The sequence below is a fragment of the Lynx canadensis genome, chromosome B4 (genome assembly GCF_007474595.2).
Source record: "Lynx canadensis isolate LIC74 chromosome B4, mLynCan4.pri.v2, whole genome shotgun sequence".
Lineage (NCBI taxonomy): Eukaryota > Metazoa > Chordata > Mammalia > Carnivora > Felidae > Lynx > Lynx canadensis.
This window is the reverse complement of record NC_044309.1, coordinates 70,531,986-70,546,319: the sequence shown is the minus strand read 5'-3', so window position 1 is coordinate 70,546,319 and position 14,334 is coordinate 70,531,986. Positions and strand designations below refer to the sequence as shown.

General features: G+C 36.2%; 1 long non-coding RNA gene across 1 annotated transcript in view; it reads right to left on the bottom strand.

Annotated features, from left to right (window-relative positions):
• LOC115518834 overlaps positions 1–12,262 on the bottom strand; it is a 37,448-nt gene extending 25,186 nt beyond the window's left edge. Inside the window, exon 1 of the long non-coding RNA XR_003970332.1 lies at positions 12,146–12,262. This is a non-coding gene — a long non-coding RNA (uncharacterized LOC115518834). The remainder of the gene's footprint in view (positions 1–12,145) is intronic.
• Positions 12,263–14,334: the final 2,072 nt, after the last annotated feature.

Here is a 14,334-nt window from a genome sequence, read left to right as displayed (position 1 = left end):
GTCCTCATATGAGTGAAGTCATATGATTTTTGTCTTTCTCTAACTGACTAATTTTACTTAGCATAATACCCTCCAGTTCCATCCACGTAGTTGCAAATGGCAAGATTTCATCCTTTTTGATTGCTGAGTAATACTCCATTGTGTATGTGTATATATATATATATATATATATATATATATATATATATTCATTCCACACCTTCTTTATCCATTCATCCATCGATGGACATTTGGGCTCTTTCCATACTTTGGTTATTGTTGATAGTGCTGCTGTAAACATTGGGGTGTCCCTTTGAAACAGCACACCTGTATCCGTGGATAAATGCCTAGTAGTGCAAATGCTGGGTCATAGGGTAGTTCTATTTTTAGTTTTTTGAGGAACCTCTATACTGTTTTCCAGAATGGCTGCACCAGCTTGCATTCCTGTGTAGTTAATTTAATTTAATAAACTTGTGTGGATAAGCCAACAATATCAATTTATGTAATATATTTCTGGACTCAGCTGTCTCTTCAAAAAGTTATTTTCTTTAATAACCAAAATATATGTTCTGTCTGAGAAACTTTATAACATTTGGCTTAAACAGTTATGCATAATAATTTTGTAAGTATATCAAATGCATTCCTTTGCATTTATCTCAATTGTAGCTATATAAATTTATTTCTCCGATTATTAGACTAATATCTTTCCTGTCATACTTTGAGATCCATAAGGGCAGGGATATTATTGGTTGGTTGGTTGGTTTGATTGTTTTTATCATTGTATCCTCAGCATCTGACACAATGTCTGGCACATAGTGGGCACTCAATAATTCTTATGAATCAATAAATGAAGAATGGAACACAATAATATTGATGTCATTCTCTATTAAGGACTACAGCTAAGTTTATTCTTTCTAGATGGAAGTCTTCCTGGAGGCAGAAAGTTGCCGTGCTCATTTATTGCTGCATCCATTCAATCAGCAATTTATTTGCATGGCAGACAACACTATTCTAAGCATGGAATACATGATGATAAGAAGAATAGATATAGTTCCTGCCCTGGAAGAGCTCATAATCTGGTAGGTAACTGATTAAAGACTTATCAATTCTCTATTTCTAATATTTTATGTACAGCTATAATTATACATTTATGGTAGTGCTGTATCAGAGGGCTCTCATAAGCTCTATTCTTATTTGATCCTCACATATTTGATCTTACATATTTATATACATATATACATACATAACATATACATATTTGATTCTTACATATTTACATTTGTGTTTCCACTTTAAATTTCAATTTAGTATTTTCAAAGTTCCCACAAAATAAGTAGAAATGATTCAATGCAGTTCTTTACACTTAGTAAGACCAGCTTGTGATAAGGTCTAACAGTTTTTCAAATAGCATTAAAAATTCTTAAGATTAAAATTTTCCTTTCCTAACTTCTTTCAAAGACAATGAAAATAAGCATTTTTGAAACTGAGTATAATTTTATTAAACCTTAAATGTTATTTTATTAAACCTTATTTCAATAAGCATAAAAATCAAGGAGTAGTATTTTTAAACTAGGTTATTTCCTAATCATATTGTCTAAATATAAAATACTTTCTTTAAAAAATTACTGTTGTGTTTATTCTGGCTTATATTTTCTTTTATTGGTTTTTTGTCTCTGGTGAGTATATCACATAGTCATTTATTTTAACCGTTCCTCAAATAGTAAACAATAAGTTGTTTTGAGAGTTATATTCTCTAAGTTGGAATGGCATCATCATTTGCAGCCATTTTCTTCTCCTTCAATGAAATGTAAGGAGGGTTTAAAATTTCTATGACATTTTTTAGATCTTTCTCTAACATAAATGACTCAGTACTCTGAATATCTGTGCTTTATATTTTTAGCCTCATTATTTTGCTGTTTTCTTCTATTCTTATTCCTTATTCTGATGATCCAATTCCAGTCATCCTCATCATCATGACTCAAGTCTTTTTCTCTTCTAGGAGGTGTTCTAGGAACATTCCAGCAAAACCTCCCTATCTGTAAAACTCATCTAATATGGGATCATGGGTTCCTTTATGATAATGTCTTTTTGTTGCTTATTCAACATTCCACATGTTTTCCCCTAAATGAGATTGCAAATTCCCTGAAATCAGGGAGTAAGGCAGTATAGCCAAGTGTATCAGAATCATGGATTCTCTAGCTGGATTGCCTTGGGTGACTCCCTGCACTCTCACTATTTCCCTTGGGGCATAAGACAACTGTTCTAAGTAATTTCCTCTTCTAAAATATTCTAAAATAAATGTCTGCTCTTATTTTTTCAATAATAAGTATCATTTACATAGCAATTTACCACAATTTATTGAATTTAGTCCTGATAATATTATGTTAAATATGTGTTGTTATCCTCACTTTATAGATGAAGACCCTTTTGCTCAAAGAAGTCAAGAACTTGCATGAGATGATATTGTAAGAGGTAGAACCAAGGCTATTTATCTATATATAGCACAGTACTTTGCATACTGATGGTACTAAATTAGGTGATTGATGAGTTGTCTCATGCTTGAAATCTTTTCCTACTGGGGCTTTCTGTGTAGACAGCTGTTAATTTCTTTGAGTTTCTCCCTGTTCATTTCCTGCAAACTTTCCCTCTTCCCACCTCAAGAATTTTAAGAATAGGAGAGGGTTAATTATGTATCAGCTACTATTCGACTATGTCAAATTGAACCCTGAAATTAATTCGAAATTTCCTGCTTGACTTGTAAAGTCAGTCTCTATTCGTTTTATACTTTAAAACTTCATATTCTCTTGATCACCTTTCTGTGACTGCACAGCTGAGTCACTCTTTCATGTTCCCTGCTCCACTGCTTACTTCCTTTCTTCCCCTCAAGCCATTACATCTGTCCTTCCTTACAAAATATGTTTCTTGTTGGTTGAATCTGTTTTTAATTCAAGTCTTCAATCATCCTTCATTGCCTGGAGTACTTACAGCTTGTCCAAAAGCCCATTTGTAATTTTACCCCTTTACTTTAGATTTCTTCTTCTCTTTCTTTTTTTCTTTTAGAAATCTTGTTCTTTGATTTTCACATAGTATTATCTCTTTATCTACTGTTCATTCAAACTTTACTATTTTCCCATGCTGACTATAGCAGAACGAGTTGAAATTTATCTGCTGATAATCACACATATATCACTAATTAAAGTTCACTTACTTAACTATATGTGGATTGAAAAACAACCCAACCTCTGCCTCTTTATCAATCTAAATAAAAAACTAGGATTCTATTTTGTCTTAAAGATGATGGAATTTCAGGAGAAGGAAAACTTTGGGTAAGATAGAAATTTCCGTGACAACTAAGGTAGACAACATTCCTATAACAAGATAAACATACAGATTTTGGTATAAACGTGTGGCTTGGTGTCCATAAAAGACCTGAGCCCCCCCCCCCCACCTCTCTCTCTGTGTTTGTGTAGGGAGCTCAAGACACTGCCTATTTCTGTATCCCGATTACTTTTTTCTCATAGCAGCATTCACAGTGGCTGTTTTGATTCAAAAGGATTAAACTTCTTGCTTGAGTTTTCCCTCTCAGGGTTTGGTTATCAGACCTAGGGCCTAAAGGGCAAACCTCCACATTCTCACATTCGAAATCAAATGTCTAATTTCAGGTTCCCAATAACAATATAAATTATACATTACCCCTGGGAAGATGCAGGACTATCAGTATTACTTAATTCTACCGAAGTTGTATGAGGGTCTGCACTAGCTTGTCCCGCTTCTTGATTTTAAGGGATCCCAATTTGGCAACTCTTATGGTCTTGTGTTGATAAAACTCTACCATGCTTATAAATCAGCTCAAGGGAGTCTAAAATATCTGGAGTTTGAATGCCTGTATCAAGAATTGCCTTATTATTCTTTATTCTCTGAAGGTATCATTCAGTCAAGGGTTTCTGAAGTTTCATACCATACTCTTGCTATGAGACAAATTCTACCCCTGGGCTGAACATATAGGGGGCTCTAGCTCACAGACTCCTCAACTCAATAATACATGCCATTTATACTGTTGATGACTTATGCCCATTGCTCCAAGCATTCTAGTGGGGATCTGAGATCTTGCTGCTAAGCACAGTTGGCTGGTGTTTCTGCTGTTGTGTTGCCCAGAATCTTTAATCTTTGGTTTCAGTCTTTCAAATCTTCCCAGATGCCTGACCTACCTGATTTCTAATCGGGGTTCGAGGTACTTGCCAACTGAAGCCTGCCTTTGTTAACTTTCTTAACTTGAATCTTTGCCTACTTAGATCTTCTTTAGTCACAGCCTTCAGATTTACTCTCTTATAGTTGAATTCCTCATTCTGCCCCTCTGGCCTCCATCCTTTTTTGGTTCAGTCTAAGTTCTGGTGACATACCCTGGTCAGTCATTCTATAACTTGTACATTATGTGTGAGGGAAGTAATATTTTTTTTTCCTCAATGCACAGGCTTTGTAATTTAATAAAATATAACATTGAGTAATAAATCAGAAGAATGTGCCCACATATCAACATACTTGTTAAGTGAATTAACACATTAAGTTATCCACAATTATTAAATGATAGTCTAATTATTAAACTTTTCATTCAATAAATGAATCAGAATGGTTTAATTAGTCTCACTACATTATTACCTTAGGCTCAAGGTCTTCAGCAGCTCTTGCTAAAAGCTGATTTATTTTTAATTGTAAATTTAAGAGTGCAAACTATAATAATTTCCAGTACAATGATGAAGCAATTGCTTCTCTTTACAAAAAGAAAATCTCTGGCAGAGAGTTAACTTATTTATGGGTATGAAGAAATCAACATGGAAAATAATACAAAGAAGATGGTTTAAGAAATGTTCATTGGATAAATGAATGGATGGTTGAACTAACCATACTGCTTATTTTTTGTGACATATTTTGGACATGATTGTTTCATTTACTCATATTGGTAGCATTCTTATCATGTTAGGAAGTCTAACATATCTGGAGTTTGGATTCTTATATGAAAAATTCCCTTAGTATTCTTTATTTTCTCAAAGTATCATTCACTCAAGGGTATCTGAAGTTTCCCACCAGGCTCTTATCTGGTTTCTTTCCAAAAAAGTTATGCTGGAGGTGAATTATTGGCCAATTGATAACATAAAAGTTTTAAAAACTTATACCTGATTGGAATGTCATGTTCAGTGTTTGACTTCCTAGAAGAGTTCCAAGGTATTTTTCCCATTGAGTATGTTTTCTGCTTTTTCTGTTGGTAGCGCTAGTAAATTCAGATATGCATTATTTGGTATCAGACATAAATAGTGATGCATTTCCATTATAAAGCTTGTAAATGGTATATAAAAATGTTTTTCTATACTGAGACTTTTTAATAGGACGTTCATGCTAGAGAGGCATTGTAGTATTTAGCACTGAAGTCCAAGGAAATTAGCTGGTGCCATATCATGTATTAGACACAATAATGCTCAGTTGCCGGTAACAGAAACCCAAAATAACAATTGTTCCAACAAAAGAACAATTTATTTACATCTCAAGTAAAATTCCAAAATGGACAGTGCAATCTGCAGGGGAGATCTGCTCCACAAAGTCCTCAAGAACTGGATTCCTTCTATCTTGTTCTATAATACATAGATTTCTTTAAATTTTTTTTAAAGTTTATTCATTTTTGAGAGAGAGAGAGACAGAGCATGAGCAGAGGAGAGGCAGAGAGAGAGAGAGGTAGACACAGAATCTGAAGCAGGCTCCAGGCCCTGAGCTGTCAGCCCAGAGCCCGACAAGGGGCTCAAACTCACCAACCGAGATCATTACCTGAGCCGAAGTTGGACGCTCAACCGACTGAGCCACCCAGGCGCCCCTGTAATACATAGATTTCTATTCACAAGGTCTACTCATGGTCCAAATTGGTTGCTCCATCCACATTTTAAAAGAGAGGAAGGGAAAAATGAAACTGGAAAGAAGCAAATGGTGTAGGCCAGCTATTTTGTGGGAGCCAGCTTTTTTAAATGCTTTTTTAAAAAAAACGTTTTTATTTATTTTTTGGGAGAGAGAGATGGAGCACGAGCAGGGGAGGGGCACAGAGAGAGGGAGTCACAGAATCCAAAGCAGGTTCCAGGCTCCCAGCTGTCAGCTTAGAGCCCGATGTGGGGCTTGAACCCATGAACTGTGAGATCCATGACCTGAGCTGAAGTCGGACACTTAATTGACTGTGTCACCCAGACACCCCATGGAGGGCAGCTATTTTAAAGAAAAGTTTTGCTTACATGTTATTAACTAGAATTCAGTCATATGCCACTTAAGCTACAAGGGAGACGAGGCATCCATGAATCTGACTAAAATGTCAGAAGTTCTTTAATTATGGAAGAAGAGGAGGACTTTTGAAGGGCAGTAAGGATTCTCTACCACCATATGTGAGTTATTTCAGGTTAAGGAAGCTCTGAAAACAAAGACTGAAATATTTAATTACTTTTATTAGTCACTGGAGAATACCAGCCATTAAAATTTTTAATATATAAATCACAACGTGTTATATATTACAACCTAATATGCATTTGGTCAGTTTTACAATTGAAATACATTGGAATAAGGCATAGAAAAATAAGTAAGTCATAAGAGTATGTAACATTAGTCATAACTTCTAATTGTCTATTAACCAAACTGGGTCAAGTGTAAAGAACATGAATTGCTCAAAATTATCAGAGATTAAAATAAATCTCCTTAGTAAAATGGCATTTCTCTACTCCTACATTATTGCTTTGAGTGTGGCTGAAATAAAGAGACGAGGGAATTTGACTGAAACAAATTGGATGAACTAGAAATCCTGATGAACATCATATAACAAAAAGTTGGGGCTAGTTGTGCTAGCTCAAAGAGAATGGGAATGCATAAACATGTGGCAGAATAAATCTTTTCAATAAATACTGAATGTAACAAGGTTAGATACTGCATTTGTTTGATATTTGCATGTTGCACATGAATAAATTTAAATTGAAGAACAAATGTTTAGAAATTTATGTTCTATGTAATTTTATTTATTTTTTTTTTAATTTTTTTTTCAACATTTATTTATTTTTGGGACAGAGAGAGACGGAGCATGAACGGGGGAGGGGCAGAGAGAGAGGGAGACACAGAATCGGAAACAGGCTCCAGGCTCTGAGCCATCAGCCCAGAGCCCGACGCGGGGCTTGAACTCACGGACCGAGAGATCGTGACCTGGCTGAAGTCGGACGCTTAACCGACTGCGCCACCCAGGCGCCCCTGTTCTATGTAATTTTAAAGAGAATATCAATTCAAGAATATTCCATTTGAACAACAAATGTTGTTAAAATGTTGATACTACCCAAAGCAATCTACATATTCAGTGCAATCCCTATCAAAATAACTTCTTCACAGAGTTACAACAAATAATCCTAAAATTTGTATGGAGCCAGAAAAGACCCCGAATAGCCAAAGCAATCTTGAAAAAGAAAACCAAAGCAGGAGGCATCACAATCCCAGACTTCAAGCTATACTACAAAGCTGTAACCATCAAGACAGTATGGTACTGGCACAAGAACAGATACTCAGATCAATGGAACAGAATAGAGAACCCAGAAATGGACCCACAAACGTATGGCCAACTAATCTTTGACGAAGCAGGAAAGAATACCCAAGGGAATAAAGACAGTCTCTTCAGCAAGTGGTGCTGGGAAAACTGGACAGAGACATGCAGACGAATGAACCTGGACCACTTTCTTACACCATACACAAAAATAAACTCAAAATGGGTGAAAGACCTCAATGTAAGACAGGAAGCCATCAAAATCTTCGAGGAAAAAGTAGGCAAAAACCTCTTTGACCTTGGCCGCAGCAACTTCTTACTCAGCATGACTCTGGAGGCAAGGGAAACAAAAGCAAAAATGAACTACTGGGACCTCATCAAAATAAAAAGTTTCTGCACAGCGAAGGAAAGAATCAGCAAAACTAAAAGGCAACTGACGGAATGGGAGAAGATATTTGCAAATGACATATCAGATAAAGGGTTAGTATTCAAAGTCTATGGAGAACTAATCAAACTCAACACCCAAAAAACAAATAATCCAGTGAAGAAATGGGCAAAAGACATGAATAGACACTTCTCCAAAGAAGACATCCAGATGGCCAACTGACACATGAAAAAATGCTCCACATCACTCATCATCAGGGAAATACAAATCAAAACCACAATGAGATACCACAATGAGAATGGCTAACAAATCAAAATCACAATGAGAATGGCTAACATGAACAACTCAGGCAACAACAGATGTTGGTGAGGATGAAGAGAAAGAGGATCTCTTTTGCATTGTTGGTGGGAATGCAAGCTGGTGCAGCCATTCTGGAAAACAGTATGGAGGTTCCTCAAAAACTAAAAATAGAACTACCCTACGACCCAGCATTTGCACTACTAGGCATTTATCCATGGGATACAGGTGTGCTGTTTCAAAGGGACACATGCACCCCCATGTTTATAGCAGCACTATCAACAATAGCCAAAGTATGGAAAGAGCCCACATGTCCATCGATGGATGAATGGATAAAGAAGGTGTGGTATATATATACAATGGAGTATTACTCAGCAATCAAAAAGGATGAAATCTTGCCATTTGCAACTACGTGGATGGAACTGGAGGGTATTATGCTAAGTGAAATTAGTCAGAGAAAGACAAAAATCATATGACTTCACTCATATGAGGACTTTAAGAGACAAAACAGATGAACAGAAGGGAAGGGAAACAAAAATGATATAAAACTAGGGAAGGGGACAAAACAGAAGAGACTCATAAATATGGAGAACAAACTGAGGGTTACTGGAGGGGTTGTGGGAGGAGGGATGGGCTAAATGGGTGAGGGGCACTAAGGAATCTATTCCTGAAATCATTGTTGCACTATATGCTAACTAATTTGGATGTAACTTAAAAAAAAAAAAGAATATTTCGTTTGGTGATCTTTTGCTTCATTAATTATATCACTTGTTTACACAATTTTCTCCCTTTTTGCACCTGCATTTGCAAGATATGAGAAATATGCTATGCTCTCTGCCTTCCCCCAACCCTGGAAACACTCTGCCCAATATATACTTTACTTTCTGAGGGAAGCTTAGAGTTTTTTTAGTGCTCTTATACTTGAAAAGATTGAATTCTCTAAGGTGACTTTCAAGCAGATGTCATTTATTAAATAGTTATGTTTCCTCATTAATCTTAGCATTTTTCTCATCAGTTCTGCTATGAAAATGTAGCCAAAACAAAACTTTGGGGACAGTCTGAGGCATGTACTGCCCACTCCTTTCCTTTCTTTGCTTCTGGAAGCAGATGTGTTTTAATACAGGGGGGCGGTGGGTGGGGGGGGAATGATGATACAAAGAGGACTTTCTTGGTCTCTTCTTCCATAGAGTTTATAGTATCTATATGTGTTTTGTAGTACACAAGTATTATCTCTTGGCTATTAACATTCTGTGCAATAAAATTAGCCTTCTTTTCTCTTTTAAATTAGAAGTTTAAATAAGTTGGAATTTATTCGTCCTTCTCTTCATCTTCCTTTGGCTTACTAGGGTAACAGGATGTAGACATTTAAGAGCAATGTGCTGACAAAGCCAAGAGAATGCATTTCCTTTACACTTAGTGGGAAAAAAATCTCCAAAACAGTAAAATATAAAAAGGATAAATTTAGGGGCCACCTGTCTGGTTCAGTCAGAAGAGCATGCAACTCTTGATCTCAGGGTTGTGAGTTTGAGCCCCGCATTGGGTATAGAGATTACTTACATAAATAAACTTAAAAAAAAAAAAGATATTTAGAAAAGTGAAGGGCAGGAGTGGCCTGAGGTTGTGTGGGGACTGAGGGTTATTTAATATGGGAGGAACACTTCTTTAAGAATCAGAGTGCAAACTATCTTTGCAACCCTAAAACAAATGACCATGTGATCACATTGATAGGGTCCGTCCTGGGGTTTTGGAGGTGGCCTGTGCACGTGAGAGGACCCACAGCTCTATAGCTTCATGGTAAGTGTGCCTCTGGTTCATTTACAGTATGGTTTCAGATGTACTTTTTGGGGTTTTTGCTATTGATTTGTGTTACACTTCACTGGATCCCCCATTTTTACTAAATGGACTTCCTAGAGCCAAGCATTGGATTTGTTATATCATAGAACAGAAGTTGGGCAGTATGGCCCTGGCCTCAGACTATTTCTGTGGAGCCTGTGTCAGTCCATGTGCCAGAACCACGAAGCTCCCTTTTTGTTTTCTCTCTAACAAGAGATCAGAAGGTCTCTTTCTGGGGAGGGAAATGATTAATGAAGAACATTCATCTTGTAAAGAAACATCTTAAATAGTGTCCGTTCACCCTATACATATTGATTATTCTTTCAAGGAGAAATCCAAATGCCATAACTATAAGCTGCGCATAGCATCTGTGAACTCCTCATAAGCTCAGTTAGGAAATACAAAGTTGGGTGTGTTTGTGTGTGTGAATATATATGATAATTTTGTCAGTTTGGCAGGCAATTATTTTTACTTAAAAAACAAGTAATTTCTTGGCATTTTATACTTACAGGTTATTAATATACATAGTTTATAAAGTGTTAAGATTAGTTTTTAGCTAACACACTCATCATTCTATTTAAAATAAATCGTTTCCCTCTTTAATGGAGACATTTTTGGAAGTGATATGTTTATTCCTACATTATTGAAATATGTATTTTCAGAATTTCATATGGAATTTGTTTTATAAATTCATTGTGTGTGTGAATACATGTGAATACATACATGTGAATACATACATATACATACAGACACAAACACACATACATGTGCATACATACACATACATTTTGTCTCTTGCATGGCCTATATGAATAAAATTACAAAATTCTACTATGGTTATATTTATTTATGTGGGAGGATAAGAGAATAAAAGAAATGAAAGGAAATAGCCTATGCATGGATAGGAAGACTCGGTATTATCAGGATGTCATTTATGTGCACACTCATCTGTAGCTAAGTACAATTCAATTGCTTTTGAAGTGTTGTGCTTAGGAACTTAAAGATTAAAAAGGGATTTTAAAGTACATTTATGAAAAAATCATGCAAAAATAGCCAGGAAATTTTTCAAAAGAAGAACAAGGACCAGAGACTTTATCTTATTTTTTTTTAAGTTAATATCAGACTTCAGCAACTAACTAACTTCAGCTATTAATGTGTATTATGTAATTAGGTATGCAGTGTACTGATGTACACAAGTCAATAGGAAATAAGCCCAAGTATTTATTATGATTTAGTATATCAGCACAGTGGCATATAAAATCACTGGGCGGTGGTAGGAAATAAAAATAGCATTTATTGGGCACTCACTATGTACCCGGTGCTGCTCCAATCACTTGACATCTATCATTTAATCCTAACCTCACAATAACCTTATGAGTTTGTATTAGTCCTGATTTATAGATGTAGGATCTAAGACTTAGAGAAATTAAATAATTTGCCAATGTTAATACAGGTGGTAAGTGAGAGGTGGGTTTTAGATCTAGGCAATCTGGCTTCCAGCCCAATCTCTTAACCAGTATGCGTTACTGCCCACAGTGCCCCTTGCCAATGATACATGCTAGTTATTTTAGAGCATTGTCAGTATAACAGGCAAAACAGTTTTTAAGTATTTTTTCACTTTCTAAATTGCATTCTTTAATTACCAAGGAGAATGAACTTGTAAAATATTGCATATATAGATGTCTTTTTTTTTTTTTTTTTTTTGTAAACTACCTACTCCCACTGTTATGTTCAACTTTTACTTTTTGATTTATAAGAATTCTTCACATACTAAGGATATTACTCTTTATCATATATATGGTTGCAGCCACACTCAAATTCAAAAATGACAAACCATACTTTGCCTCTATATTACTAATTATACTGTTTTCACCTTTCCTGAAACGTACTTTCCCTACATAACCCCTGCTCTTCATGATCTCAGTTTAAACATACCTCACAGTAAGGCCTTCCCTGAAACCCGGGACTAAGTTAGAATGCCCTCTTCCAGGTAACCAAAATACCCTGTACCTCCCTCTTGTAAACATGAATCATATTTATATTTACTTATCCAAAGTTTATCCACTCTAATAGAGTAGATATTCTGCTTATATTCTGCTTATATTTACCTGTGAAATGTTTTCCTTCCATAATTTTCTTGTTCCTGATATGGCCTTTTCTTCCCACTCCCTTCAATGTTTCTTGTAAGGCTGGTTTAGTGGTGGTGAACTCCTTTAACTTGTTTGTCTGGGAAACTCTATCTGTCCATTCTGAATGACAGGGTTGCTGAGTAGAGTAATCTTGGTTGCAAGTTTTTTTTTCCTTCCAGTACTTTGACTCAATCATGCCCCTCCCTTCTGGCCTGCAGAGTTTCTGCTGAAAAAATCAGCTGGTAGCCTTATGGGGTTTCCCTTATATGCAGTGATTTTCTTTCCTCTTGCCGCTTTTAAAATTCTACCTCTACTTTTTGGCATTTTAATTATTATGTGTCCTGGTGTAGACCTCATTGGGTTAATTTTGTTGGGGCCTCTTTGTTTCCTGGACCTGGATCTCTGTTTCTTTACCCAGATTAGGGAAGTTTTCAGTTATTATTTCTTCAAATAAATTTTCTACTCCCCTCTCTCTCTCTCTTCTTCATCCGGGATCCCTATAATGGGAATGTAATTATGCTTGCTGATGTTCTTGAGTTCCGTTAACCTATTCTCATTTTTTATTATTCTTTTTTTCCATTCAGCTTGGTTGCTTTCCACTACTGTGTCTTCCAGCTCACTGATCTATTAGTCTGCTTCCTCTAATCTATTATTGATTCCCTCTGGCCATTTATTTTATTTTTTAAATTTATTTCTTTAAATTCAAGTTAGTTAACATACAGTGTAGTATTGGTTTCAGGAGAAGAATCCAATGATTCATAACTTATATATAACACCCAGTCATCATCCCAACAAGTACCCTCCTTAATGCCCATCACATTTGGCCTATTCCCCCACCCACCTCTTCTCCAGAAAACTCCAGTTTGTTTTCTGTATTTAAGAGCCTCTTAGGGCACCTGGGTGGTTCAGTCAGTTGAGCGTCCGACTCTTGATTTTGACTCAGGTCATGATCCTAGGGTCATGGGATTAAGCCCCATGTCTGGCTCCACACTGAGCATGGAGCCTGCTTAGGATTCTTTCTCTTTCCTTCTGCCCCTCTCCTCTCTCTCTCTCTAAAATAAAAAAAATTTTTTTTAAGTCTTTTCTGGTTTCCATTATCTCTGCTTTTATCTTATTTTTCCTTCCCCTCTCCTATGTTCATCTCTTTTATTTCTTAAATTCCACAAATGAGTGAAATCATATGATATTTTTCTTTCCCTGACTGACTTATTTCACTCAGCATAATACACTCTAGTTCCATCTACACTGTTGCAAAATGGCAAGATTTCATTCTTTTTGATCAAGTAATATTCCATTATATATGTATACCACATCTTCTTAATCCATTCATCAATCGATGGACATTTGGGCTCTTTCCATAATTTGGCTATCATTGATAGTGCTGCTATAAACATTGAGGTGCATGTGCCCCTTCGAATCATCATTTTTGTACTCTTTGCATAAATACCTAGTGGTGGTCATAGGGTAATTCTGTTTTTAATTTTTTGAGGAACCTCCATATTGTTTTCCAGAGCGGCTGCACCAGCTTGCATTCCCATCAACAGTGCAAAAGTGTTCCCCTTTCTCTGCATCCTTGCCAACATCTGTTGTTTCCCAAGTTGTTAATTTTAGCCGTTCTGACAGGTGTGAGGTGGTATCTCATTGTGGTTTTGATTTACAATCAACAAAACTAAAAGGCAACCCATGGAATGGAAGAAGATATTTACAAATGACATATCAGATAAAGAGTATCCCTCCAGTGCATTTTTTTTTTAATTTTTTTTTTCAACGTTTTTTATTTATTTTTGGGACAGAGAGAGACAGAGCATGAACGGGGGAGGGGCAGAGAGAGAGGGAGACACAGAATCGGAAACAGGCTCCGGGCTCTGAGCCATCAGCCCAGAGCCCGACGCGGGGCTCGAACTCACGGACCGCGAGATCGTGACCTGGCTGAAGTCGGGCGCGTAACCGACTGCACCACCCAGGCGCCCCAACCTCCAGTGCATTTTTAATTTCAGTTATTGAATTCTTTGTCTTATTGATTCCCTTATTTTTTTACATTTTCTTGTGTTTTTTTTCACCATGATCTCAATTATGTTTTTATTTTTTTTCACAACTTTGTTTTTAAAACTGAAGAGGAAAAAGGAGAAAATTAACATTATTAGTTGCATATGAGCAATGAAAATATT